The following is a 25,846-nucleotide window of genomic DNA, read 5'->3' on the forward strand; positions in this document are numbered from 1 at the left end:
GAAAGAAAGCCTGCGCAGGAGGAGGAGGAGGAGGAGTGCGGGATGAAGACGCGTGTAGGCATGGAGACGTCCTCTCGAGTGCGTCACGGGGTCACTCACAGCAGGGAACGCTGAAGAGGATGCCTTAACGCGTCCATTAGGGTCTACGTTCTCGGCGGGAAACCGAAGCGCCGCCGCGGTGCTGATGCTCTGCGCTCAGCCGCGGCGGCGGGAGGCCAACCACGGGAGAGCTCGGTGTTAACCGACAGGTCGCTCGAGGCCGGTTCGCAGCTCGCCGCGTCAAAAAACCGCCACGCCTTCGCGTTAGGCCACGCCTCCGCGCTGCGCTCTTGCACACACAACTTTGAATGAAAAGCGGTTTCGGCCTTCGTTGAAGTACGTCCTCCATTCTGAATCAATTCCTTTCGCCGCGGGAAACGGAGCCGCGGACGGGGTGACGGATTCGGAGTTCCGGCGGGAAAGGCCCGGCGGGGTCCCCCACGGCGAGGCGCGTAACACCGCGGTGAACACGCCGGAAATGAATCAGCGGCGCGTAATCCGGGTGTGCCGCGTCTCACTGGGCTTCAATCCGCAGTGCAGACGGATCTACAACTCTTCAGAGAAAGAGAGAGAGAGAGAGAGACAGAGAGGGGGAGAGAGAGAGAGAGACAGACAGAGAGAGAGACAGAGAGGGGGAGAGAGAGAGAGAGAGACAGACAGAGAGAGAGAGAGAGAGAGAGAGACAGCCGTACGCTGCCTCAAATCCATTACCTCTTCTGCAGCTTTTAAAACCCCAACCCGTCTGCGAGGAAGAATGGACAGGAGGGAGGGGGAGAAACGGAGAATGGAAATGATAGAATTGAAATCCTCTCCGCAGCGCTTGCGGACTCTCTTCCCCGCGTCCGGGGGGCCGTAATGGCTGCTTGCGTGCCGAGGCAGACGCGCGTCTCTTTGATGCATTGTTGGCTTGTCAGCGATGATTGCGGAGTCCTGTGGAATAGCGCGGCCCGGGCTCGGGCAAACAGAGTTCGGCGGGGGGCTCTGACGCTATTAGAGCGCGTCTCCCCCGGTCCGCCGGCGGTCACGCTTCGCTTCAGACCCGGCATGAAAGGGCCGGCCCCCCCTCTCAGGCGTACGGCGCGACCGCGGCGGCGAGCGGAGCGATGCCCGCGGCGAACAAACAATGACATGAAAGGACGCGCTCCCGCCCGGGCCCCGCAATTCAGCCTGGATTGCCGCGTCGGAGCCGTAGACGGTGAGACCGCATAGCCCCAGAGTGGCTATACCGCGCTGGAGATGGAGGAAAAAAAAACTGTGTAATCATCCCGGTGTTACCTGGTAACAAGAGCGCGTACGAGAAAGACATCTGATGGGATTTCGTTTCTGAATTATACAGATCGGTACCTACAGAACCAGCTTTCGCGACTTTGTGAACATCGGAGCGCAGGTTGACGTTTGTAATTGAACGCAGAACTGGGGCCCGGTGCTGGATTTAGGCCTCAGAGAGGCCTGTGTGCGTAGCAATGCTGAAGACTGCAGGAACAGTCTCTACAGAATGGGTCTCCAACGCCTGTCTTGAAGAGCTACTGGGTCTTTTTTTAATTGTAAATGACACAGGAAACCAGGTGAGGGGGGTTAATGGTGTGTACAACTGCTTTAATTGATTGACTAAGCACTAAGTAAAAACGAAAACCAGCAGACCCTGCGGCTCTCCAAGACCAGGGCTGGGGGTTAGAAGCTGGAAAGCAACCAGTGAATCGTGGTCCTAAATGGAAGGGAACACTGCAGGGGTTATGGGGCCCTTGGTGAAGGATCATGGCTTTCAGCCTGGACACCAAAGATATGGACCCTCCCCCTTTGGCTGGCCTCCTGGCCTCCGTGTGTATGGGGCTAAATTACAGCTCATACAACCCAACTGCCCCGTCCCGCCGCTGTGCTACACTGCTCCCGCAAGAGGTCTGCACCCTGACCTGAACCAGACAGGGCCCGAAGGTATGCTGTGATCCGGCTGGGTATTGGGCCTATTTTTAGCTCTGTACCGTTGGCCCAGTGCCAACACAGACGTTTACATATAGTAGTATAGCACCATTTCTGTCAGCTGAGAAATGTCAGTTAAGAACAACTAATAACAATGGTACAACGCTTCCAGGTTCTGTAGCGTTATTCTGAAACACCCATATTTGACAGCACAGGAGCGATAAACTTAAGGAAAGGAACAGAAGGAAAGAAGCTAGCTGGCTAGCTTGTTCTGATCAATACAAACAGTGACAAATGTGTTAACTGAATGTTTAATAGAAGGAAAAAATGGCACTATATCCAGCTAGCTAGCCTGTTCGAATTATTAAACATTAAAATATAAATTATTTCTCAAACATAAATTTTTTTTTTCATTTTACAAACATAAATAGAACGAAAGGGGACACGGATTTTCTGACGTTTGTTGCAGACGTGCAAGCGACAAACGTATTAACCTCATGTTTATCGGAAGGAAAAATGTGTTGATTTCAGCGCGAAAGCTGAAATATGGCTGCTTTAATTTGCTAGTAGAGCGTAACGATAAACCACAAGAATTAGAAGCTTTGCTTTACGTGCCGCCCCAGCAAAATCTCTACGGGTTAGAGGGCTGAATACGCTGCGTTTCGTGCATTCTGCTGGAAAAGCGACGCTTTTAAACAGGAGCCCCAGGACACAGTGAGGAGGGGGGCGGCCGGGCGCGGAGGTGCGCTTGCGGCTCTGCGGTCCCTCTCGAAATCTGTCCACGGGGCTCTGACAGGGGCGGTGCTGTGGGGTCGCCAGAAACGCCGGCGATTCGAGCGTCCTGTCGGGGCGCGCTCTGTTTCACCCCGTGATCGACTCCAGCTGGGAAAACCGCGACGGACAGCGCGCGGAACGCTGCACCGCGCTAGTCAGGATTAAGCCTTTAACGAAGGGCGAACACCAAACGTCGCTCTCACAGGCCCTGCACGAGCCTCGCACCGTATCCGTTACAGGCCAAAGAAATATCAAGCATTCCGTTACAAAAAATATTGGTGAAAATGATATATATCACCTTACAGTCAGCTGAAAATAAAATATACCCTGGAGTGGAAAAATCCAAATTTCGATATGCTAGATCATCACAAAACGCCCCAGCTGAATTTCATCAATCCAGATTTGACGACGCTCTCAGTGCTGGTGTGGAAATTAAGACCAGAGTTCAGTTATGCAAGATGCAGTAAAGTAATTAGTATACGATCCAAAACCAAATCCCTCCGTTTGCGGTCAGAGCATCTGCAGACAGCCGGGACTTTAACTACAGGATCACAGATGCAGTCTCGAACCGTCAGGATGACGCATCGCCGGTGACAAATGCGAAACGCCACGAATCAGACCGACCTTTTAAACTCCGCGGTCGCAGGAATAAGGGTTCCGAGAAATCCGAAATTAAACGGATGAGTACCCGCAACCCGCCTGACGGCGAGGCGCCGCGTTGGGCAGCCGAGTCGAGCCTCTCCCGGGCTCACCTGTGCGCGCGGCGCGGTCCGCTTCACCTCGCGTCTTACGCTCCACACCTGCGCGAGCTCACGATTACTGGGAGCGGGCGCTCGGCGGGGGATCAGACCCTTTTAATTAAAACCTACTGGATGTCGCGGAAGGAGATCCGCGAGCAGGGGGGGGGGGTGGGGGGGGGAGCTTACGGGAGAGGCAGCCGGCTCCCGAGTCGTCTGGGCTGAATTATTCTAATTTCTTTGTTTGCCGAGGCTCCTGGGAAGGGCGCGACGGCGGCTCGGCGTTAAGCAGTCGTTGGGGGTTGAGTGTTTGCGCGACAGATGTACGGCGGCGGGCGGGCGGGCGGGCGGGCGGTGGAGAGCGGCGCGGGAGAGGAAGGATGCGGTCTGCGGAGGTAAACACTCTTCCCATTGATCCCGCGGGCGGGCGGAGGGCGGGCGGGAGCCTTCCCCATCTGTGAGGCCGCCGCGTGTCTGAAGTGGAAATCGGCGGGAGTGGGAGGCAGAGCTGCTGCTGCTGCTGCTGCTGCTGCTGTCGGGGAGGAAGCGGCGCGGGGCGCGAAGAACAACCGGAGGGTCGGGGGGGAGGCGCGTGCCTGAGAGGTGTGTGTGTGTGTGTGTGTGATGGCACTGGTGTGTGTGTGTGTGTGCGTGTGTGATGGCATTGGTGTATGCATGTGTGTGTGTATGTGATAAGGCATTGGTGTGTGTCAGTGTGTGCGTATGCACATATGCGTGTGTGTGTGCGAGTATTTGTGACTGTACGTGTGTGACAGTGCATTAGTGTTGTTTGTTTGTGTGTCTGTGGGGATGGCAGAGACATGGAGTCCACAGCTAATAAACTCGCCTGTTGTGTCTGGAATGTGTCCATTAATAAACTGGTGTGTTTGGTCTTCCATTGTTGGTATTTATAAACTGATGTGTGTTGAGCCTAGAATGTGTATAGACTGTCACCCATTCGTAAGAATTTTGGGTGCAGGAATAACTTTATGCAGTAATGAAATCCTGAAGAATGTTTATTGAAATACTGTTTACAGTATATATTCTTCATACAATAACAAAGCGCTTTGTTTCTCTGACTTTAAGCTCAGTCAAAACATTATTTATATAGCGTCATGGAATAGTATTTGTGTCTTCCTGATTTTCTCTATTATTGAATATGTGTCACACTGAATGGTTTCAGATCTTTGAACAAAATGTAATATTGGACATTTTTAAAATTATTATTTAATTTATTTAAAGTTATAAAACACCCATATCACCAATCGCCCCCTTAATAACTGGTTGCACCACCTTTAGCAGTAATAACTGCAACCAAACGCTTCCTATAATTTGTTACCAGCCTTTCATATCATTATGGATCAAATGTAGACTCTTCTTTGCAGAACTGCTTTAATTCACACAAATAGGTAGGTTTGTGAGCATGAACTGCATGTTTCAGGTCCTGTCACAGCATCTCTATCAAGTCAGGGCTTTGACTAGGCCACTACAAAACTTTAATATTGTTTCTTTTCAATCATTCACATGTGGAGTTGCTTTTGTGTTTTGGATCGTCTTGCTACATAACCCAATTACACTTCAGCTTCAGCTCATGGACAGATGACTGGACATTAAATCTCCTTAATTTTCTCATACAGATAATTCATGGTTCCATGAATAATGGCAAGTCATCCAGGTCCCAAGGCAGCAAAGCACCCCAACCATCACAATACCTCCATCATATCAGACTGTGAAATGCTGCATTTGCTTTACACTGAACATAACTGGACCCTCATCATCCATAAAGCTTCACTTCTGACTCATCTGTCCATAGAGCATCATCCCAAAAAGCTTGGGGATCAGCCAGGTGCTTTTCTGCAAATGTGAGACAAGCATTGATGTTTATCTTGGTTAGCAGTGGTTTCCACGTTGTTACTCTCCCATGAATCCCATTTTTGCCCAGGCTCTTTCTTATTGTGGAGTCATGAACACTGACCTTAGCTGAGGATAGAGAGGCCTGCAGTTCTTTTGATGTTCTGGGATCTTTCGTGACTTCCTGGATGAGTTGTTACTGAGTCCTTAGAAAGATTTTGGCCGGGAAGTCACTCCTGGGAAGATTCACGATTGTTCCAAGTGTTCTCCATTTGGAGATAATGACTCTCACTTTAGTTTGGTGGAGTCCCAGAGCATTAGAAATTTGTCCCAGAGGCTTAGACTTTGTAACCCTTTCCAGACTGATATATTTCACCAACTTTTTTTCCCTCATCTCTACTGGAATTTCCTTTAATCGTGGCATAATGTGCTTGTAGAAACGTTGAGGCGACTACTTCATTCTGATGGTAAGTTTAAATATGTGTGATGTCTAGATTCAACAGGGCTGGCTGTAATCATGGTTGTGTTCAATCAGCTGAATCCAATTATCAATTAAATTAGGTTGAGTAACTCAGGGCAATTACTTTCTCACGTGGGTGATCTAGGTGTTTGATAACATTTTTCATTAAATAAATGAAATAATTTAAAAAATGTGTTTTGTGTTTACTCAGATTTTCTTTGTCTAATATTACGTTTTGTCTAAAGATCTGAAACCATTCAGTGTAGCAAATATGCAGTAATAGAGGACATCAGGCAGGGGGAAAATACATTTTCATGGCATTGCAGTACGCATTCTAGAAATGCCATGCAATTATTTACTTTACCTTTTCAGCATAACAATGAGCTAATAAAAGCATTTGAAGTGGAGCGTCGCATTACAAGTACAGGAAAACAAGCGGTTTCACTTTGTCACGCTTGCTGTTCAACAAGCAACGTCGCCAGGGCTCTGAACATTTCACATTTCATCTCCAAACCTCTCCAAGACAGGGACAAAACCAGGCAAAAAAAAACAGAGAACTGGCAAAGCACCCGCTGGTTGAGTCAGAGACTGAGACAGGTGGCCAGATAATGCTAGAATATAGCTGTCTGGGAACGATAATAACCCAAAATAAAAAAGCAAAAACACGTCAAGATATAGAACATTTGTTTGTATTCTATCAGAGATATAAAACGAAAGCCATTCAGTAAATTTCTTTGAAAAGCCCATTTTCAAGCAGAGAGACACTAGCTTTTCTATTAACACACCACGGAAAATGTTTTTATGGCGATTCCTGTTTAGAGGAACACCAAGTTTATTACCCGATTTGAAATGCCTCCTACCCTCCCATGATTTGTTAATCCAGCTGTCCGTTATTTCTTGGATCAGCAGTTTCCCTCCAGGAATATGGGCAGCTCCATCCATCTGAGGGTATATTTCTCTAGCAGATTGATGGAAGCAGTAAATGCAACTGACAGGAAGTCTTCGAATATAAAATAAGACAATCGAAGTAAAAATTTGTACTTTTAGTTCATTTTATCTTTTCAGATCGAACTGCACCCCCTGATACATTCAGGCTGAATTCAGATCCATCATCACACCGCGATTTGCGCAGTAGAGATTCTTCTGAAAAGAAAACTTACATCGGAAATATCTACAGATTAATAATTTACTACGCTGCATACAGTAATTTTGATGTTAGCATCATTTTGTTGAAAACTGTGTTTAAAAACAAGCACTACCTTGCTCACTGAAATAAAACATATCTGTAATTTATGAACATATTTTCCAGACACGAATGTGCTCGTTCTACTCATTTGAATGCATGGTGCGCTTCAAAAAATATTCCGCTTGCAAATCAAAAAAAAAAAAAAATGTCTGGGACAGATGCGATTCTGAAAAGCAGGCAGCACCGTAACCTAACTTGCATATGTATGCGTAAAACGCGCTTTCATTGAGTGTGTGCGAGAAGCGGTGTTTCGCGTACGGAATACATGCGCTTGCAAACGGAGGAAGGAACGCAGCTACAGGCTACGCAGCGCCGCTACTTCTGCGCATATCGGAGCGCTGATGAGCTGCAGTCATTTTCAGCGGGCAATTCACTCCGCGGAGCAAGAGGTCCAAATTTAATGAGAGCCTGCACCAGTGCCCAGCTGATCCGCACAGGCACGCCGCTTTTCATCAAGCGGGCATCTGGGTGGCTGAGCGGGCTCCAGCACATGTTCACTTTCTCAACGCTTCGAAAAGCAACATAAAGGAAAGCGAGCCGTTTCCCCACGCATATTAACTACTAGCGTACTAACCGCTACAACCACGCCTCCCCCCCCCTCCCTCCACAACCACAGAAAAGTGTGAATTTAGAGCACAAATCTGTTTCGCAGTCACGCTAATTGTACGAAATGCAAATCGGGTTTGCGGGGAGACAATGCGCGCCTGTGCGCGCGGCGGCCGAACCCCACGGACCATATGGAAGCGCGGCGGCGTTCGCGTCCCGAGCGAAAAACCGACTCCGCGAATTGTAAAGGCTCCCGCGCTCCACAGATGGCGCCGGCGAAACCTCCAGGTAAACTACAGTCAACAGGGTTACCTCTTTTGCCCAAATCATTTTTTTTTTTTTTAAATTACCATCTTTATACTCCTCGACGGAAAACAGTTGAGAGTTAAGTTTGAGAAGCTGGCAACAATAATAAGACAGTATGAAAAAAGAAAAAAGAATAGAAAAAAAACCTGCTTGAATCTGGAAAACTTGACGACTAAAGCCGCCTGAGCCTTCAACGCCGCTGTTTTTTTTTTTTTTAGCGTTCCATCAAACCGTCGAACCTTTCCGGCACCTGGCTCTGAGCGAGAGCCGCGAATTCCGACTCAGCCCGCCGAACAATTCGGATGGGGAAAAAAAAAAAAATTCCCACTTCGTTAGCGATCCTTTTTCGCCGCGGCGACATTTTCCCTCAAAAAAAAAAAAACCCAGGCGCGCAACGACGGAAAGGCCAGAGCGTTCCGTTTAATTACCGCGGCGGCGGCTAACGCCCGGGCCGCGCGGCGGCGTCTCGGAGAGCGACAGAGATCCGCGCGTCCCCTCGTTAGCGCGCGGGCCTGGAAGGGGAGCGCGTCTCTATAGTAACAGGTACACTTAGGTGCGCTGACTCGAGGCGGTAATAAGGTGGCGATGAGTGTCACGTCTCTCAGCCCCGGTGCGCTCTCCGAGCAGCACTCAGAGGCTTTTCAGAGCGCCGCCACCTGTCCAGGGGGGGCGCCAAGCAGGTCTGCAGTCGCTATCTCCAGCAGCACACCCCCCACCCTACCCAACCGCCACTCCAATCCCCACCCCCCCCCCGTCTGCAATCTCGCCTAGAGTGGCGGAAAGGCTCCCGCGATTTGGCCGTCATCAGGCTCCGAGCGCGTCTGACATAGCGAGTGGGCGTCTGACGGCTCGGGACGAGGCGGTGAACGGCGGGGCTTTCTCCTCAGCCTCCGAGCCCGCGGCGGCGGCCTTCCCTTTCACAGGTCAGGGGTCACCGCACCCTCCTTTCCGCTCTCTCCCGCTCGCGCTTCAGACGCACGGTCTCCACGGGAACCCCCGTCTCTGAACCCACACAAAAAGCACACGCTCGGACTCGTGGACGCAGTGCGCACACAAACGCCAGTACGCACACACGCATTGTGTATATTGTAAAATGGCGGCCTGCCTTCGTCGTTATGTATGATTTCACATATACATATTACTTACACGGTACATGACTCAGACACAGTACTGCCGTAACTAATGAAATCCATTAGGCTGATTATGCCGTAAGGAACGCTCAGGCGTATCGAAGTCGCGCCCTCTCCAAAAAGAGCCGCAGTACCCCGCGCCCGTTTCTCTGATCCCGGCGCGGCTCTGTCGGACGAGGGGCGCTCCGACAGGACTCCCGTAAACACGGCGAGCCGCTCGCGCGCGGCACGTCAAACGAAACGGCGGAATAGAACGGCGACGCGCGGTGAGCCACTACGCGGCGCGTTTGAAAAGAGAGAGAGAGAGAGCGCTCCGGCTGCAGCTGTGAAAGGGGCGTTCAAACCGAGCGCCCCGCCGTAGCGAGGAGCGCCCGCCGGCGCCGTCGCTAGCAGCGCTCGGCTAGCACGCGATAGCAGACCGCGGCGGCAGCGCCAGGTGAAAAAGGCGAGCACCTGGAGGGCGTCGGCCACTCCCTTCCTTCCTCCTCACCTTCTCTCCCGCTTATTTACCCAGCATGCCTTTGTGTCTTTGAAGTAAGTAAACAACTTCTAACAAATCAAACTGCAGGCAGCGGGGAAAACGGTGCGATACCCAGGTACGGTGCAGACACGTTCTTCACCACAGACGTTCGAAAGGAAGACAAGAGCGGAGTCCCCGACGCGGAAATGGCGCCTCCCAGAGCTCGGGGGGCCAAACTTCTGTCGCGGGCTGACGTCGAAGCTTTCTGAAGAGCGAGGGACCAAAAACGTCAGTCGGTCCAGAGGCCAGCAGAGCCCCTGCCCCTTCCTGTTTCACCCTGTGACCGCCTTGACCACCTCAAAGGGCCCGCTCACAGCCACAGCACGTGCCACTGGGAGGCAGAGATCAACACGTCATCTGGAACCTTCCGTGGCGGTGTTCAGAACACAAATGACATACGGCTTCCGTTGTCCACGAAGAAAACGCAGCAACAAAGACGCAGCTAAAGCTGAACCAGTGAGAGAAAGAGCTTTGGGCACAAAACTGAGCTGGATGAACGCGAGTTAGATTCAGTTCAGTTTGTGAACTGGAGAAAGTGCTGGGTACATCTGAATGGGTGGCAGAAAGCGTTGCTAATGGAAAACGCAGGTGCTCCTGAAGAGGTGAACGAGGCAGGATATGCCTGAGAAAGGGTGAGGGAGCGCTGGGGACGGGATAGGCCTCCCAATCAGGGCCAAACCACAGTGTGTGTTTAAGAAAGCCACAAAGCCAGGAGGACAATAAAACAAACACAAACGAAGCAATGCCGTATTAGAGCCAATTAGAGATATTACAAGACGTACAGACCCTCCACCCTCACACAGCAATATGAAGAGGAACCCTAACCGCACGCTCAAGCCTTCCACACAGACCGAGCGATCCCGCACGCGCCAAACAATTCCGAAATTAAAATGAAGAGGAGCTAGAAAACACCGCAGACAAAAAAAAAAAAAAAGCTTAAGAGCTCCAAACTCCAAATTTCCATTTTCCTCTCTAATAAATACCATCTGCTGTGTACTTTGGGGATCTGATACCTGTCAGACACTCCGCCACAGCGCAGGGAAGCGGCAGCGACTCGATCCGAAATGCATATTTGAACAGATGTGTTTAAATTACATCTCTTTCCGTCCGCATGCACGCGCAGCTCGCAGGCGTGCGCCGGTTTCCAATAGCGCCGAGAGAGGCGGCGGCGGGGAGGGTGGGGCGGGGGGGGGGGGCGGGGGCAATGGGGGAGGGGGAGGGGAGGAGGGGTGGGGGTTTCTTGAGGAGACGCAGCAGACTCTTTGGGGGACTGGAGCCCGGTGTCGGAAAGGTCAAAAAAACGAAGCCCGCATCGATTGGTCGGACGGGGCGCAGGTCCGCATCGCTCAAGAGTTCGCTCGGGCCTCATCGGAATGCACAAAACGCTGAAGTGACTTTACCCATAATCCCTCACATTAACCTATGACGCCCTGAAACAGTCACAGAGTTGTGTGTGGTTTCATTAGCAGAGTAAGCCAGTGCTCATTTCTTAAATTTGTTCTGTTCATGGAAGAGAGAGCCCGATTGCTGAAATCGCAAGCCAACAACACCATACAGCGCTACAGAACATAATGTCTCCTGCAGGGAACCTGCTAGTGAAGGTGCTAGCGACTGTGGTGTGCGTCTTTGCTAGCTTGAGAAAATGTTGCTACCTTACTACTGTGACTTAAAGTCACAAAGCAAAAAACAGATAGCCGACAAATCCACAGCATACTTTCAGGCTGCGTAGGGTGAGCATGAAGACCCCTCTAAAGCTGAATGCGATTTGGTGGGGTCGATTCACTGGTACCTCTGACCAGTGAATCGAAGCGTTAGTTCCACACGACGCCCATTCAGTCACACAGCCAAAACAACACACCGCGCAGAAGAACCCAACGCACACGCTCACTGACTGATGGGCAGACGGGTCCTCGTTGCGGTCACAGACTCTCCCCACGCTTCCATTTTGATTCCGACGTAATTTTAGAGTAACAGGTAATACCGCAAACGCCGGTTTTCTTCAAAGAGTAAAAGCCTTTCCTGGAAATCGCATCACCCAGATAAAATTCCTCCGTCCGTCCATTTCAAAACTGAAACGCTTGTTTGTTACACCTGCACACATTATTCAGACAGCGTTGGGGGGGGGGGGGTTCTCACTTGACTGGCTGCGGACGCGCGGGAGGAAATGGAGGGTGCGTAACAGACAGCGCACATCAGAGAGCGGCGACGGCGGCCCGGCCAATTACGGCAGCGGGAGCGACGCGACGCTCTCGACGGGCGCGCTTTTCCATTTGGGGAGAGGGCCCTCGCTCGGCTTTAAGGGCTTCTCCCCGGCCAGCACAGGTGCGGCCTCTCAATAGACCTTCTGTTCCCCCCGCCCCTCCTCTTCTGTCCCCCCCCCCCCACCCCTCCCCTTCAGCCCCCCCCACCCCTTCAGAGCAGCCCGCCGGTCCGGATCACATTCTCAAGCGCCGCGTCCAGTGCCATCAGCCCGCGGGCGGGGCGCGATCCCATTGGCTCCCGCTGCCCCCCCCCCCCCCCCCCACCCCACCCTCCCCGACCCGTGCCGTAATTCGCCCTCCGGGCCCACAGAAGAGGAGGCTCGGGGATTGAAGGCCCCGAGTGCCATTCAGGGCTCAATAACCTTTTGATTTTAGGGGGGGGGGGGGGGAGCAGATTTATGCGGGAGCGACGCGCGAGGCGGCGGCGGGGCGACAGGTTCGTTAAAGACGGGCCCACTCCAGCGCACCGGAGTGCAATCAGGCTCCGCTCTCACGCGGAGTGCCACACTCCAAACGCCGATTGGGCCCCAACTCAGGAGCTCAACAAGACAACTGAGAACTGGAGAGGGGGGAGGAGGGAGGGAGGGAGGGAGAGAGAGAGAGAGAGAGAGAGAGAGAGGGAGAGAGGGAGAGAGGTAGAGAGAGAGAGAGCAGGAGAAAGATAAATAGAGAAACAGAGGGAGGGCAAGAGAGCGAGAGAGATAGAGAATGAGGAAGAAAGTCATTGAGACTTTAGGATCACCAGAAGGGCGCTGGAACGTGCTTCTCCGGTGATTCCACCCGCTGCGTTTCGGCCTGCGTTTGGAGAGGAGGGCGGGGCTTGTGCTCACGGAGCCCGGGCCTCCCGCCTCACCTGCGTTTACAGAACGCATCGCTGGAGACCCCGCTACAAGCAGGACAGGGACACGGAGACAAGCTGAAGCGTAAAGCTGGACGAGCCAGCCAGGCCAGGAGGGCGGGAAGGAGACGGCTGGTCAGCTCAGACTAGCAAAAAGACGATCGTCAAAACGATGGCGGCACACGGGACCGACTCCCGTCATCCTCTCTCCCTCGCGGTCGTCGCCGCCTTTCGCCGCTGAAAAGCCCTCGTCTGGAAACCGTCATTCGCCGCGAGCTTCGCCGAACGTGAACGCTTCCGCCTGGGGAGCCCCAGCTGCGCGGATCAGCACGCTGTCCGAGGCCCAACGTTCCTTTCGCACAGACCCTAACACACCGCGTTAAGACTGGGCGCCTGTGACAAAATAACAGCGGCTTAGACACAAAACGACCTTCCTACAGGGCCTTTATGAGCATTTCAGGCGCTCGCTTCTGTTTAAGTTTAAAGCGCGCTCCGTTTCGAGATAAAACCCGCGCGATGACGCGAGCGCCGCGCCCGCCAAGCGCAGCTCAGCCGCTCGGCCCGCAGAGCGCCGGACTCCGTAAGCGCTCTCAACACGGCCGTAAAGAACCCAACAAAGACCTGGCCTTAATAGAGATAAACTAAAAAATGTGCCTGGCTACGGTGTGCGCATGCTTTCTATTCGCAACAGCAGAAATAAAGCCCGCTCACGACTCTGAAACTCCGACATCGTTTATTTTACTTGCATGCTCAGCGCATGCAATTAAAATAAAATAAAATAAAATAAAATAAAATAAAATAAAATAAAATAAAATAAAATAAACCTGAGTAGTTGAAAAACAAATCGGTTGCAGTGGAGCTCACAGGTAGCTGGTGAGCCAGTGCTCAGTTACAGTTCCTCTTTCTGTCAGAGTGGACGCTTGTGTGTGTGCGCTTATCTCTGACACGCTCTGTAGACTGGCACGCGCTCAGCACTTTAGACACGGCGTGTGCGTCTGGCGTGAGCGTCTGGCGTGAGCGTCTCGGCGTGAGCGTCTGGCGCGAGCGTCTGGCGCTCGGTCTCGGCGTGGCCAGCGCCCGTCCGAGGGCTCTCCGGCGCAATGTGGGCTGCTTCACTCTTTTTGACGCCGGGGTCCGGCTCTTCTCACGAGACCGGCTCGAGTCGGCGGGGGACGCTGTTTGAGCATTTCGTCTGTGTGAGGGGCGGGGCAGGAGAGAGAGAGAGAGAGAGGGGGAGAGAGGGAGAGAAAGAGAGAGAGAGAGAGAGAGAGAGAGAGGTAGCGAAAGAGAGAGAGAGGTAGAGAGAGGTAGCGAGAAAGGAGAAAGAGAGAGAGAGAGAGAGAGAGAGAGAGAGAGAGGTAGAGAGAAAGGAGAAAGAGAGAGAGAGAGAGAGAGGTAGAGAGAGGTAGAGAGAGAGAGAGAGAGGGAGAGAGAGGGGTGCGGCGCGGGCTTGGCGGAACGCGGAGGCTCTCTCTCTCTCTCTGACTCTTTGTGCTCCCGTTCCCCACAGCTGTTTGGCCGGGGAGCGTTCCCATCTGACTGCAGCCTGCTGGCTCAGAGCAGCCCCCCCCCCCCCCCCCCATCACATCATACTGCACCGAGGGGGGCTGCGTGTGGGTGTGGGAGAGCCAGCGGGTTCATTCTGCAGGGTGTGTGTGTTTGTGTGTGCGGGTGTGCGTGTGTGTGTGTGTGTGTGATTGTGTGTGTTTGTGTGTGTGCGTGTGTGCGTGTGTGCTTGTGTGTGTTTGTGTGTGATTGTGTGTGTTTGTGTGTGTGTGTGTGTGTGCGTGTCTGTGTGTGTGTTTGTGTGTGTTTGTGTGTGTGTGTGTGTGCGTGCATGCATGCAGGCGTGCGTTTCTGTGTCTCTGCGTGTGTGCCTGTATTTGTGAGTGTGTGGGTGTGTCTGTGGTGTGTGTGTGCCTGTAAGCGTGTGAGTGATTGTGACAGTGTGTGTGTGCATGTGCGTGTGTGCCTGTGTGTGTGTGTGTGTGTGTGTATGTGAGTGAGAGGGTGTGTCTGTAAGCGTGTGGGCCTGTGAGTTTGTGTGATTGTGAGAGTGTATGCGTGTTTGTTTGTGACAGCGTGCGTGTGTGCCTGCGTGTGTGTGTGTATATGTGAGTGAGAGGGTGTGTCTGTAAGCGTGTGGGCTTGTGAGTTTGTGTGATTGTGAGAGTGTATGCGTGTGTGTGTAAGTGAGGGCAGTCAGAGCACACAGCAGTGCATTAGAGGCTCAGTCGGCTGTAGGGCTGGGGAGAGGGAGGAGGCCACAGCGGAGCGCGGAGCTGTGACAGCTGTCAGCTCGGCCCGGTCTGTGTGGTCGCACCAGCTGTCTGATCCGGAGTGAACCGCAACAGCAGCTCCTGCACCGGCACATCAACCGCATGGCGACATGAGAGACAGGTCAGGGAGCCGCAGCAGTGCGTGCGTGTGTGCGTGTGTATGTGTGTGTGCATGTGAGTGTGTGCCTGCATGTATGTGTGTCTGTGTGTGAGTGTGTATCTGCCTGCGTGTGAGTGTGTGTGAGAGTGTGTGTGTGTGACTGTGTGTGTGCATGTGTAAGTGTGTGACTGTGTGTGTGTGTGTGTGTGTGTGTGTGTGTGACTGTGTGTGTGCGTGTGTGTGTGAGTGTGTGTGTGTGCATGTGTGTGTGTGTCTGTGTGCGCGCCTGTGTGTGTGTGTGTGTGTGCGTGCGTGCATGTGTGTGTGTGTGAGTGAATGTGACTGTGTGTGTGTGTGTGTCTGTGTACACGTGTGTGTGCGTATGTATGTGTGTGTGCATGTGAGTGTGTGCCTGCATGTATGTGTGTCCGTGTGTGTGTGTGTATCTGCCTGCGTGTGTGCATGTGTGTGTGTGTGTGTGTGTGAGAGTGTGTGTGCGCGTGTGTGTGTGTGAGAGTGTGTGTGTGTGTGTGACTGTGTGTGTGTGTGTGTGTGTCTGTGTGCGCGCGTGCACACGTGTAATAAACCAGGCCACTCGCTTTTCTCTGGTCATTCAGTGGAATGCAATCAAGCAGACCCTGTAGAGGAAAGTCTATCAAAGACCCAATTCCCATCCGCACCGGACTGTCGCCAAATTAGAAACCGAGGAGCCAAACCAAAGCGTAAAAAAGAAAAGAAAGAAAGAAAAAAAAACATCAAATAAAAAAATCACACGGTCCTCTCAGAACTGGCCCGTACCCTCCAAACCCCCCCCCCCGCACCCCCCCGAGGCAGGGGTCAGCAATTTTCGGCTAAATAATTAAATGAGGAAAGTAATCAGTGAAGTTTATCGTGTAATGAAGGCGGGGGAGCGGGCGCTCGGCGGGGCCCCGCGGCGCTGGACGCGCGCTTCATTAGCGGCGGCGGCGGGAGGATAATGGGGCCGGGCGCGGCTCGCTCGGCTAGCGCCGCGGCGCGGCGGCGGCCAAGCCGGGGACGGTAATGTACGCTTTCAATTACAGCCGCTCCCCGCCGCAGCTCCATCGGCGAGACGGGGCCCCCGCCAAGACGCCCGCTTCCCTACGCCGCCGCCGCCACCTTCAAACCGCCAACGCCCCCCCCCTCCCTCTACCCCCCACCTCCCCCCGACCCCACGCTCCACACCCAACCGGGCCTGGGTAGCCAGGCGGAAAATGGCATATCCCTGCTCGCCTTATCGAGATTTCATAAAACCTTCACGGGCGCACTTTAGCCGTGATTTCTCATTTGCCTCCGGAGCAGGGCCCGGGAGATTCATGATGTCTTAACCGGGGGACGCGGGGAGGCGAACAGGCCGGAGCGACGAGCGCAGAGAGAGAAGCGCGTCGGGAAAAACAAAAAAACGAGGAGCGCGCTTCGTCCGTTGAAAAAAAAAAAAAGGGCGGGAAAACGTTTCGGGGGAAATAACACGCGCTCGCAATCGGCAGCCGGCCGTCACGCCCGAGCGTTTTCAGTTCCGCGCGAAGCGAAGCGCGGGGCGTTCGGCCGAGAGGTTCGCATTCGCAGGGGTCGGAGACGGGTCGGCGGAGATTTACGCTGACGGCGGGCGAGGCGGCGGCGTTCCCCTTTCACCACGGCGGCTGAGCGCGCATCGAGAGGCGTTCTGAGGGGAGACGGAAACCTGCGACCGGCCGACAGCTCCAAAAAAAAAACAGAAGCTTTACGGGCCCACCTGGCTCCTCGGCTCAGACAAGACGCAAAGCTCAGGCCTGGACTCGATCGACCCCGACCCTTAACTTCGATCCGAGAAGAAATGCTAAGAGTTGATTTTGTTCTTCGCTGAGACGGGGATAACGAGCGTTCGCTTTTCGCCGAGCTCGCCGAAGTCTCTGAAGAGGAGAACGGCAGCGTTTAACGGCGATTTGCGAGACACCAGACCGACTGCGAGACACCAGACCGACTGCGTGACAGCAGACCGACTGCGTGACACCAGACCGTTCATTCAGAGAAACGGCCCCCTTCTTTTTGCTAGCATTTAAGCATGCGGACCGCATCCTTCCATCCAAGATGGGGACAAGGGGGCGGGGGTGCGGCCCGGGGGGGGGGTCAGAGAATCCACACCCGTGATTAGACCCCAAAGCGGCGACGCCCTCTCTTTAGACTTAATCGCCCCGGGTCCCTTTCCCGGCCAGCGCGCCGAGCTGCTGATGGCTTCCATCAACCTGACTTAGACGCAACGAGCAGGGCATTTCTGAGATTAAACGGAATGATTTATTTCTCATTACGGCTAACAAAAGGCGTCCGTTCCGCGACACACACTGCGATCAGAGCCCGTGGGGGGGTTGGAGGGTGGGGGGGGGGCTGGTTTTCCTCCCGCCCGACCCCACAGGGCTTTATCAGAGAGCGGAGGCTGCAGCCCTGGCTCTCATTTGCACTACTTACAGCGGGATCTGGGAACAAACGCACAGGGCTGGAGCACGCTAGCAAGGACCAGATGCCTGACCGGGCTCTACGGCTGGCGTGAGGGGAAAGGGACTACACTGCTCCAGACTGGTGGGGTGGTGGGGTGGGGGAGGAGGGGGTACTGGAGCTAAACAAGAGAGGGTCCGCCCCCACTGGGCCAACAGGACTGCTCGGTCAACTCAGAGCTGAAAGCATTACAGCTTCGCACACCTGGATAAATCAACCAGACATGAAGAAGACCAGCCATGGAACTGATGTAGCTGATGTAACGTGTTTACTACGTGAGTCCAGCAAATTCTGATCCATATAAGAGCTTCTGGAAATGTGCTCTGCATTTGCGAGCGCTGGACTCCTTTTATACTTCAGCCAGGAGTGCGACAGTGGCTCAGTGAGATCAGATGTCTGTTGGGCTTACAGTGAGAGAGGAAGAGAGATACACGGACAGGCACTAAGAGACACCAGACCAGGGAGTGACAGAGACTGGGCCAGAGACTGAGAGAGACCGGGCCAGAGACTGAGAGAGACCAGGAAAAAGACTGAGAGAGACCATGCCAGAGACAAAGGGAGACCAGGCCAGAGGCTAACCACTGTGGCCATTTCCCGTTACCATGACTACCAGCTGGCAATGGTTAGGGCCCACACGGGCAGAATGCTGCAGGGCCACAGCGTCCATGCTCTTGAATACAAGGGGGGGGGGGGGGGGGATTACAGTAAAACTGTGGCCCTCCGCACGGGGGGGGCATCGCTGCTCGGAACAGTTCCGACCGGTTCCTACCAGAGCCGAACATTTACAGCCTGTCCTGCTGAGTCACCGCCGTTTGGCATTTTTACTGGCAGCATTAGCCTCCAGAGTCACTGCTACGGCGCGTCTCGGTGCTGCTTCTGTGGCATCGCCCCTGTGTGGAGGCTGGAAGGGGAGGCCTGTGGGAGCAGGCTCACCGTTTGATTCCGTTCACAGCTGGTCTGTCATAAATGGAAATAAGCAGGAGAAAAAGCACGGAGGAGGCAGATGGAGAGAGAGAGAGAGACAGAGAGAGCAACCTCCTGCGTGGTCCAGTAAGAGAGCAAATCTTTCAGTCCCCCTCTCAGAAGCTCTAACCCCTGACCCCAACCTAACTGCCCCCATGAACCCTAGTCTCTAACCCCTGAGCCCACACTAACTGCCCCCATGAACCTCAGTCTCTAACCCCTGAGCCCACACTAACTGCCCCATGAACCCCAGTCTCTAACCACTGAGCCCACACTAACTGCCCCCATGAACCCCAGTCTCTAACCCCTGAGCTCACACTAACTGCCCCATGAACCCCAGTCTCTAACCCCTGAGCCCACACTAACTGCCCCCATGAACCCCAGTCCACTAACCCCTGAGCCCACACTAACTGCCCCAGAGACATCATATCTGGTCAGCAGTTGAGGAAGCCGCTGAAAGGCAGCAGAGGACCCAGTCACATGGGGGCCTGGCGTCTGCTCCCAGTAAAACCCCTTTAATGAGGATGGGATAGCGATAGCCCATCAGGCGGGAAAGGTGTAACCAATGTAACCAATGAATGAAAAGCAAACCCCATAATAATCCTTAATAAACTCTCATAACAACCTTAATGACACTTCAAAGGCCAGATTCATCCATATACCGCTGGAAAGACACATACCGTAATACACAACATGCGCACATAAATGCACACAAGCACACATGAATGTGTATGTATATAAACACACAGGTACGCTGAGGCATGAATGCACTGTAACACACATACACACGAGAAAGTGAACAGAGCCACGGACACACACACACACACGCGTGTGCGCACACAAACACACACGCTGCAGACCCTGCGGGGGGGGCGGACTGTACGAAAGCCCTCCGCCAGGACGTGGCGACGGGCGTTTGCGCAAAGCCAGCACAGACCCTCGTTACCGCTACACACCTGCGTTTCAGCTCCCTCACACGCCCCGTTCAAAGCCTGTCAAAGAATTATGGCGTGGGCGTGGCACGCAAACACACAATGAAACGCAGAGGGGGGTCGGGCAGGGGAGCCAGGGGCCTGGATTCACTCCGCTCACAGAACCCCCCCCACCTCAGGGAGGGTCAGCTCTTTACCGCACGCTCACCTGCCCAACCCGTCTCTCCCCTCCACCCCCCACCCAGCGTGTGGAGCGAACCTCTCTCACCGGCTCTCCGCTCAGAAGGCCGGCCCTAAACAGCAAACCCTTCATCTGAAAAGGATAAATCGATGAGCGCCACAAAGGGACGCTAATGACGCTAGCCTGCGCTAAAAGCGCGCGACTGAGCGCGCTCAGTCCGCTTCCTCTCTCTCGCTCCACAAGCAGCCTCTCCACCTGCGGACGACGGCAAAAAAAATAATAAAATAAATAAATCCACCCGTTCTTCTCGGCGGAGCGCGCGTGTCAGATTAATGAGCTCGCCGGCGACGGCGGGACGCCGCGGACGCGCCGGGGCGACGCGTCTGGAATGCGGCGGGGCTTTAATGAGGCGGAGACGAGACTGGAGCGGACGCGAGCGCTCCCGGCTCTTCCTCCCGCTCCCCGAGGGAGCACCGAGCGCAGACGCCTGCGCCGCCCGCGACAGACGGGGACGACGGGGCCCGAGAAAAACGACGCCCCGCGTCGCGAACTGCTGCGACCCGCGCGGCCGGGCGAAGGACAGAAGCCCTCTCCTCCTCCTCCTCCTCCTCCTCCTCCCTCCGCATTTTTACTTTTTTATTTATTTATTTTTTGCCGTCGTCCGCAGGTGGAGAGGCTGCTTGTGGAGCGAGAAAGAGGAAGTGGACTGGGCACACTCAGTTGTACGCTGTTTTTTGTTTGCTTAATCTATTTGTTTGGGTTCCCTTATTGTTACGTCTGGTCTTATCGCATACAAAACCTCGGCTGACCGCTTATTGTTGTATAACACCTGTCGACTGGTATGACTACCCGCGTAAAGGACAGCAAATGTATAATGAGGGGGCACGTGTAAATAAGAACCTAATTTTGGAACATCCGCCCCCCCCCCCCCATCCCACACGGGCTGTCCCAGGTTCACCCTGCAAAAAAGGTTCTGTACGGCTCGTGCAAACTTCGTTCATTACCGGATTTCGCTCTCGCCGCATCTCGATCAATGCCAAGCACGTTAATTAACAGCCTATAAAACTCTTAGCCACTGCCAGGTTTAAATCAATATGGGGGACAATCAAGCGTGCATCTTTTAAAAATGTATTCCTTTAGGAATACAGCCCACATGATGAATGTGCGTTCCCCGAGCCGCAGAGCATACGGCGACGAATCGAACGAATCCCGTATCGTCTGTGCGCGCCGCGTATTCCACTATCACGGGGTTAGGGCCGCAGACGAAGCTGGGGATCAGCGAATCAGTAACCACGCGCTGTGCCCGGACGAGGGGAATTTGCAAACCCATAATGCGAGCCGGAGTGGCGTAGTACACCCGGTCTGTTATCGTTTCTGGAGAAAGTCGGTTCTCGACAAATACGCGAAACGCACCCTCCCGGCGAAAAGCTAGCGCGCGAGCTCGCTCGCACACGTGCAGAGACACCCTCGTATCTGATTGCAATTACTGTCAGTGATCTTCTCGACCTTCTCCGGCACAGCCAGGAATTTGACAGGACACAGGCGCAAAGAGAATCCCTAATGATACCGGCTCAGCTCCCTCCATTTATGCTCTATAAATGGCACGCCTGTCCGCATACGAAATGAAAAGTTGCCATGGCGAGCGCGGAAGACGTAATTACGCAGATCGTTATCAAAAATACACCGCCGTTCTCTTTGAACCCCTCCCCACCAAAACCACCACCACCATCCCCGGCCTAAAAAATACAAAAATTAAAAAAACATTCCCTACTGTACAGTATTTACTACAAACAGTTCTTTGCGTTTCTCCAACGGCCAGATGTCAACACCCATTCCGTACAGGTGAATCTGAATTACAGGAGCACCCATTCCGTACTGTTGAATCTGAATTACAGGAGCACCCATTCCGTACTGTTGAATCTGAATTACAGAAGCACCCATTCCGTACAGGTGAATCTGAATTACAGGAGCACCCATTCCGTACTGTTGAATCTGAATTACAGAAGCACCCATTCCGTACAGGTGAATCTGAATTACAGGAGCACCCATTCCGTACTGTTGAATCTGAATTACAGAAGCACCCATTCCGTACTGTTGAATCTGAATTACAGAAGCGCCCATTCCGTACTGTTGAATCTGAATTACAGAAGCACCCATTCCGTACTGTTGAATCTGAATTACAGAAGCACCCATTCCGTACTGTTGAATCTGAATTACAGAAGCACCCATTCCGTACAGGTTAATCTGAATTACAGAAGCACCCATTCCGTACTGTTGAATTTGGATTACAGAAGCACCCACTCTGTACAGGTGAATCTGAATTACAGAAGCGCCCATTCCGTACTGTTGAATCTGAATTACAGAAGTGCCCATTCCGTACTGTTGAATCTGAATTACAGAAGCACCCATTCCGTACTGTTGAATCGGAATTACAGAAGCGCCCACTCCGTACTGTTGAATCGGAATTACAGAAGCGCCCACTCCGTACTGTTGAATCTGAATTACAGAAGCACCCATTCCGTACTGTTGAATCGGAATTACAGAAGCGCCCATTCCGTACTGTTGAATCTGAATTACAGAAGCGCCCATTCCGTACTGTTGAATCGGAATTACAGAAGCACCCATTCCGTACTGTTGAATCTGAATTACGAGAGCAGGTCCAGAGACAGAAAGGAGCTTTTGAGGGCTACGCGGCAGTTAGCCGAATTCATGGATGAGGTACTTGTCCGCAGTGGGCTGTGTAACCCTTAATTACTGTGTCAGTGAGAGGGCCAATGACGGCTAATCCACCAAGAGGAATTCATCAATCTCATGACATGCCCTCACCACGCATTATTTTTAGACTTGAACGGTTTCTCAGTACTACTGAAAAACACAGTCTGAAAACAAATAGTTATGTTCACACAGTGAATGTTTTTTCTTTTTAATAACCACTTACTGAACGAGCCACGTGGAGCAAGCCAGTCGAGACGATATCACAGTGTCACTGACTTTTCAAATATGGAACCTTATGTGCAATTAATGTTGCATTTAACAAGCTAAGTTACCATTTGTAAGATACAGCTTCTATCTGAACTATCTATGAACAGTCATAGAATCAATTGTCAAGTGAGTTAATGCTTAGCACCTTACATTTAGAAATATATTTTCACTATGACACTGTACTGACACAATTTATGCTGTGTTAGAGGTCCTGTAAATATAAATGTTTTATTTATAAATAGTTTGTGTTTGTTTTCTTAAATGTTTACCGTGGTCTACAACATCTTAATAAAATAAAGCTCATAAAGGACTGAAGTCTCTCCAACCGCATTCATAACATAATCTGTGGTTATCTCAGAGACAATTTTTCATGATTTTATTTAAATGGTTTTAATATTCCGTGGCAAAATAAAAATGCTTCACTGCTCAGATACACAAAGACAAAGCAAAGAGCACTTAAACGCTGTACATCTGCTACAAGCCAAAAGCATTTCGCCAGAGGTTTTGACTCACTTTGCTTCTGGGCATGTTATTTATTCCAGGTAGTACTTCCAGTGCCATTAGTATTGCATCATAAGCAAATCCACTTCACCCTCTGGCACTCAACACCGAAACCAGCTTCGCATGAAATGAAACTGCCCTGTTTTAAAGACCTAAAATAAATATGTGAGCTTAGTCTATAAGAAAAAATGCACTCCTTAAAGAAAACACCACCACCCTCCCCCTCCAAAAACAAATAAGTGAAAATAAATCAACAATGAAACACTGCCAACGTATCAAAAACACTGCCAAAACAACTATCATGAAGAAAAAGAATGTTACTTCAGAGACATAAGACATGATTCACAATTACTCTTGACAAATCTGTGAAAATAAATAATCCTAAAATCATCAACAAAAAAAAAAACTGCTTGGGGGTGTCCCTTGCTAGAGCGTTTTCAGGGTGTTGATGGACGCCTCATACTGAATCCTGGCAGCACCGGCAGCCCCGGATGGGAGGGGAGGTTTCAGGTGGTATGACCCCTTCTACACCCTCCCCACCCCACCCCACCCCCCCAACCCACAGCGCCAGAGTGACTGTTCCAGTGGACCGCGGGCCTGCAGACTCCCTGCCCCAGCTACGCTAACGCGAGCTCCTCTGGCGCGCTCGCTGCGCAGCGCTGGCTAGCGGGAGGCGCGTCGGAGGAGGGCTCGGCCCCGTCCGCGTTCTCCCGCAGGCACTTCCCCCCACTGACGCTTCTGCGATAAGGGGGGGCTCTGCGCTTCCGAATACGAACGGCCATTCTTCATAACGGAAAAGACAGAAATGCGGGATCGGAAACAGTTTATAAAAAAACGACTGAGGCTAAGGCTCACGGTCTGGCTGCGTCGAGCACGGCAGACAGGAGGTAAATGAAGCTTTCGGCAGAAGACCCCTTGAGGGCCCCCGCGGGCGAGAGCCGCCACTTCGCCGCCGCGTTCCGCAGCTCCCCGTTTTTCTGTTTGAACGAAAAGATGAACGGATCCACAGAGAGCCCGCTAACTTTCTCGCACCAGTGACACGGGGAGAGGAGCGTCCAGAGGAAAACTCCTGGGTGCGTTAAATGAGCTTCCACGATTTTGCCGAGCGTCCTCCACCCCCCGTCTCCCGTGTCACAGAGCCAGCTGAGCTTGCGCACGTGTCGGTGAGGGCGGGTGCCTCACACTTCGTGCGCACGTGAACGCAGCCGTTCGCTCGCACGGGCTGACGCTGACCCGGACGGGCTGGCGGACGTGCGTGTACTCAGACCCGCACACGGTCTGACAGGCTGAGACACAAATGCGCACGCGCTCAGTAATGTCCCGACATGCATGACTTCACTGTAATGCTCTCAAGCGCTCTGTGATAACTCCTTCCTTAAAAGCACCCGTGTTAAGTGAAATCTGGTTGATGTGAATATTACTCCCAAAGGGAAATGACACATCACCCAAGCATGAGGTGGATTAAAGCGATTTTCCTGAGAGAAATCTTTTTTTAAAATATGCGTAAACTGCAGAAGTACAGTTCTGACAAATATATCACACTGCACCCAAAGTGAGCTGTCACTGGCTTTTCAGCAGACATGCGAGAAAGTGCCTGTTCCTTTTGCGAAAACCTACCAACTGCATGTTTTGAATGTTTAAATACTCTTTTTGAAACTGCAAGCCTATAAAAGACAAAGCCAGATTTAGATATTTAGAGGAAACAGCTCTATTTTAATTTCACGTTTTCATGTTACAAACTATTAACAGTAGACACTTTACCCCTTGAATAATCGCCATGATTTTTGAAAAATTTATAGAGTCCACCTGTCACGCTACAGCTAGCAACAGAGTCTGGTGGAGCTCCACAACAGCGTCTGAGAGCAGGCGGTGAAGGTTTGCAACGTCACCTCTGGTGCCATGCCATTTCCATGACATACTGTAAAGGTTTCCACGTCCATTTACTTCACTTTACTACAAAATCACCCAGCGACAGTTTAACACTTCCTTTAGTCAGTCATCCTACTGTTGTTTGTTGCGGGCAGTTTGTACACTTTAGACTTTATACTGGCTAGGGGTCGCATTCTGTGACTGCGGACGTAGTAAACGCGTGCCTTTGAGAGCGTCTGTGGAGCTGTGGTCTGTTCCTTAAAGCGCAGGACCTTTCTATTTCCATTATTCATGCGAGCAGCCTTTGACCTCCTAGCCTCGGGCTATTGCTCTGGCCTCTAAACAGCCGGTAAGACAAAGCGCACTTCAAACCAGCGGCAGAAAGAAGCCTTCTAGAGTGGGGTCAACATATCAGTCAACGACACCCCCCTACCCCACACCCCCACATGACACCGCACTTCCCCCACCTGTTACCAAACATCCAAACTTTTACCCGCCGCGCTACCTGACGACCGAGCCTTCTCGCCTGCCCTACAGCAAACAGGCCGATTTCATTACACTGCGCGGGCGAAATGTCTCAGAGCGGGGACACAGCGCGCCGCGCCCAAACCCGCAGCCCGCTCCCGCCGCCCTTCTCGCCCCCCTGCGCTTTCCCACACCCGTCAGACGCTCAGCGTTTGCCCACCGGTTCCGCCATTTTCTCCCCTCATAGACGCGAGAATCTTCCCTAGACGAGGGCTGGAGATCTCACGGCTGTGAGATCTACCCCTGGTACCCAAAGCGGGAGCCCCCCCGTGCGTTGAGACCGTTCCTCGGCCGATTTAAACGAGGTGCGAGTTCGCCAGCCGATAAGTTGGGGCGGAGTCTGACGGTGGGAGGGCTCTAAAAGGGAGCGAGGAGAAAGATGCGAGGTTGCTGAACAGTGCT

The 25,846-nt window shown here is 52.6% G+C and overlaps 1 protein-coding gene across 2 annotated transcripts in view; it reads right to left on the reverse strand.

The window, feature by feature from the left end:
- The window catches only part of cdkal1 (CDK5 regulatory subunit associated protein 1-like 1), a 374,306-nt gene that overhangs the window by 105,318 nt on the left and 243,142 nt on the right, over positions 1-25,846 (reverse strand). The window lies entirely within an intron of this gene.

This window comes from Anguilla anguilla, chromosome 1, assembly GCF_013347855.1.
Source record: "Anguilla anguilla isolate fAngAng1 chromosome 1, fAngAng1.pri, whole genome shotgun sequence".
Lineage (NCBI taxonomy): Eukaryota > Metazoa > Chordata > Actinopteri > Anguilliformes > Anguillidae > Anguilla > Anguilla anguilla.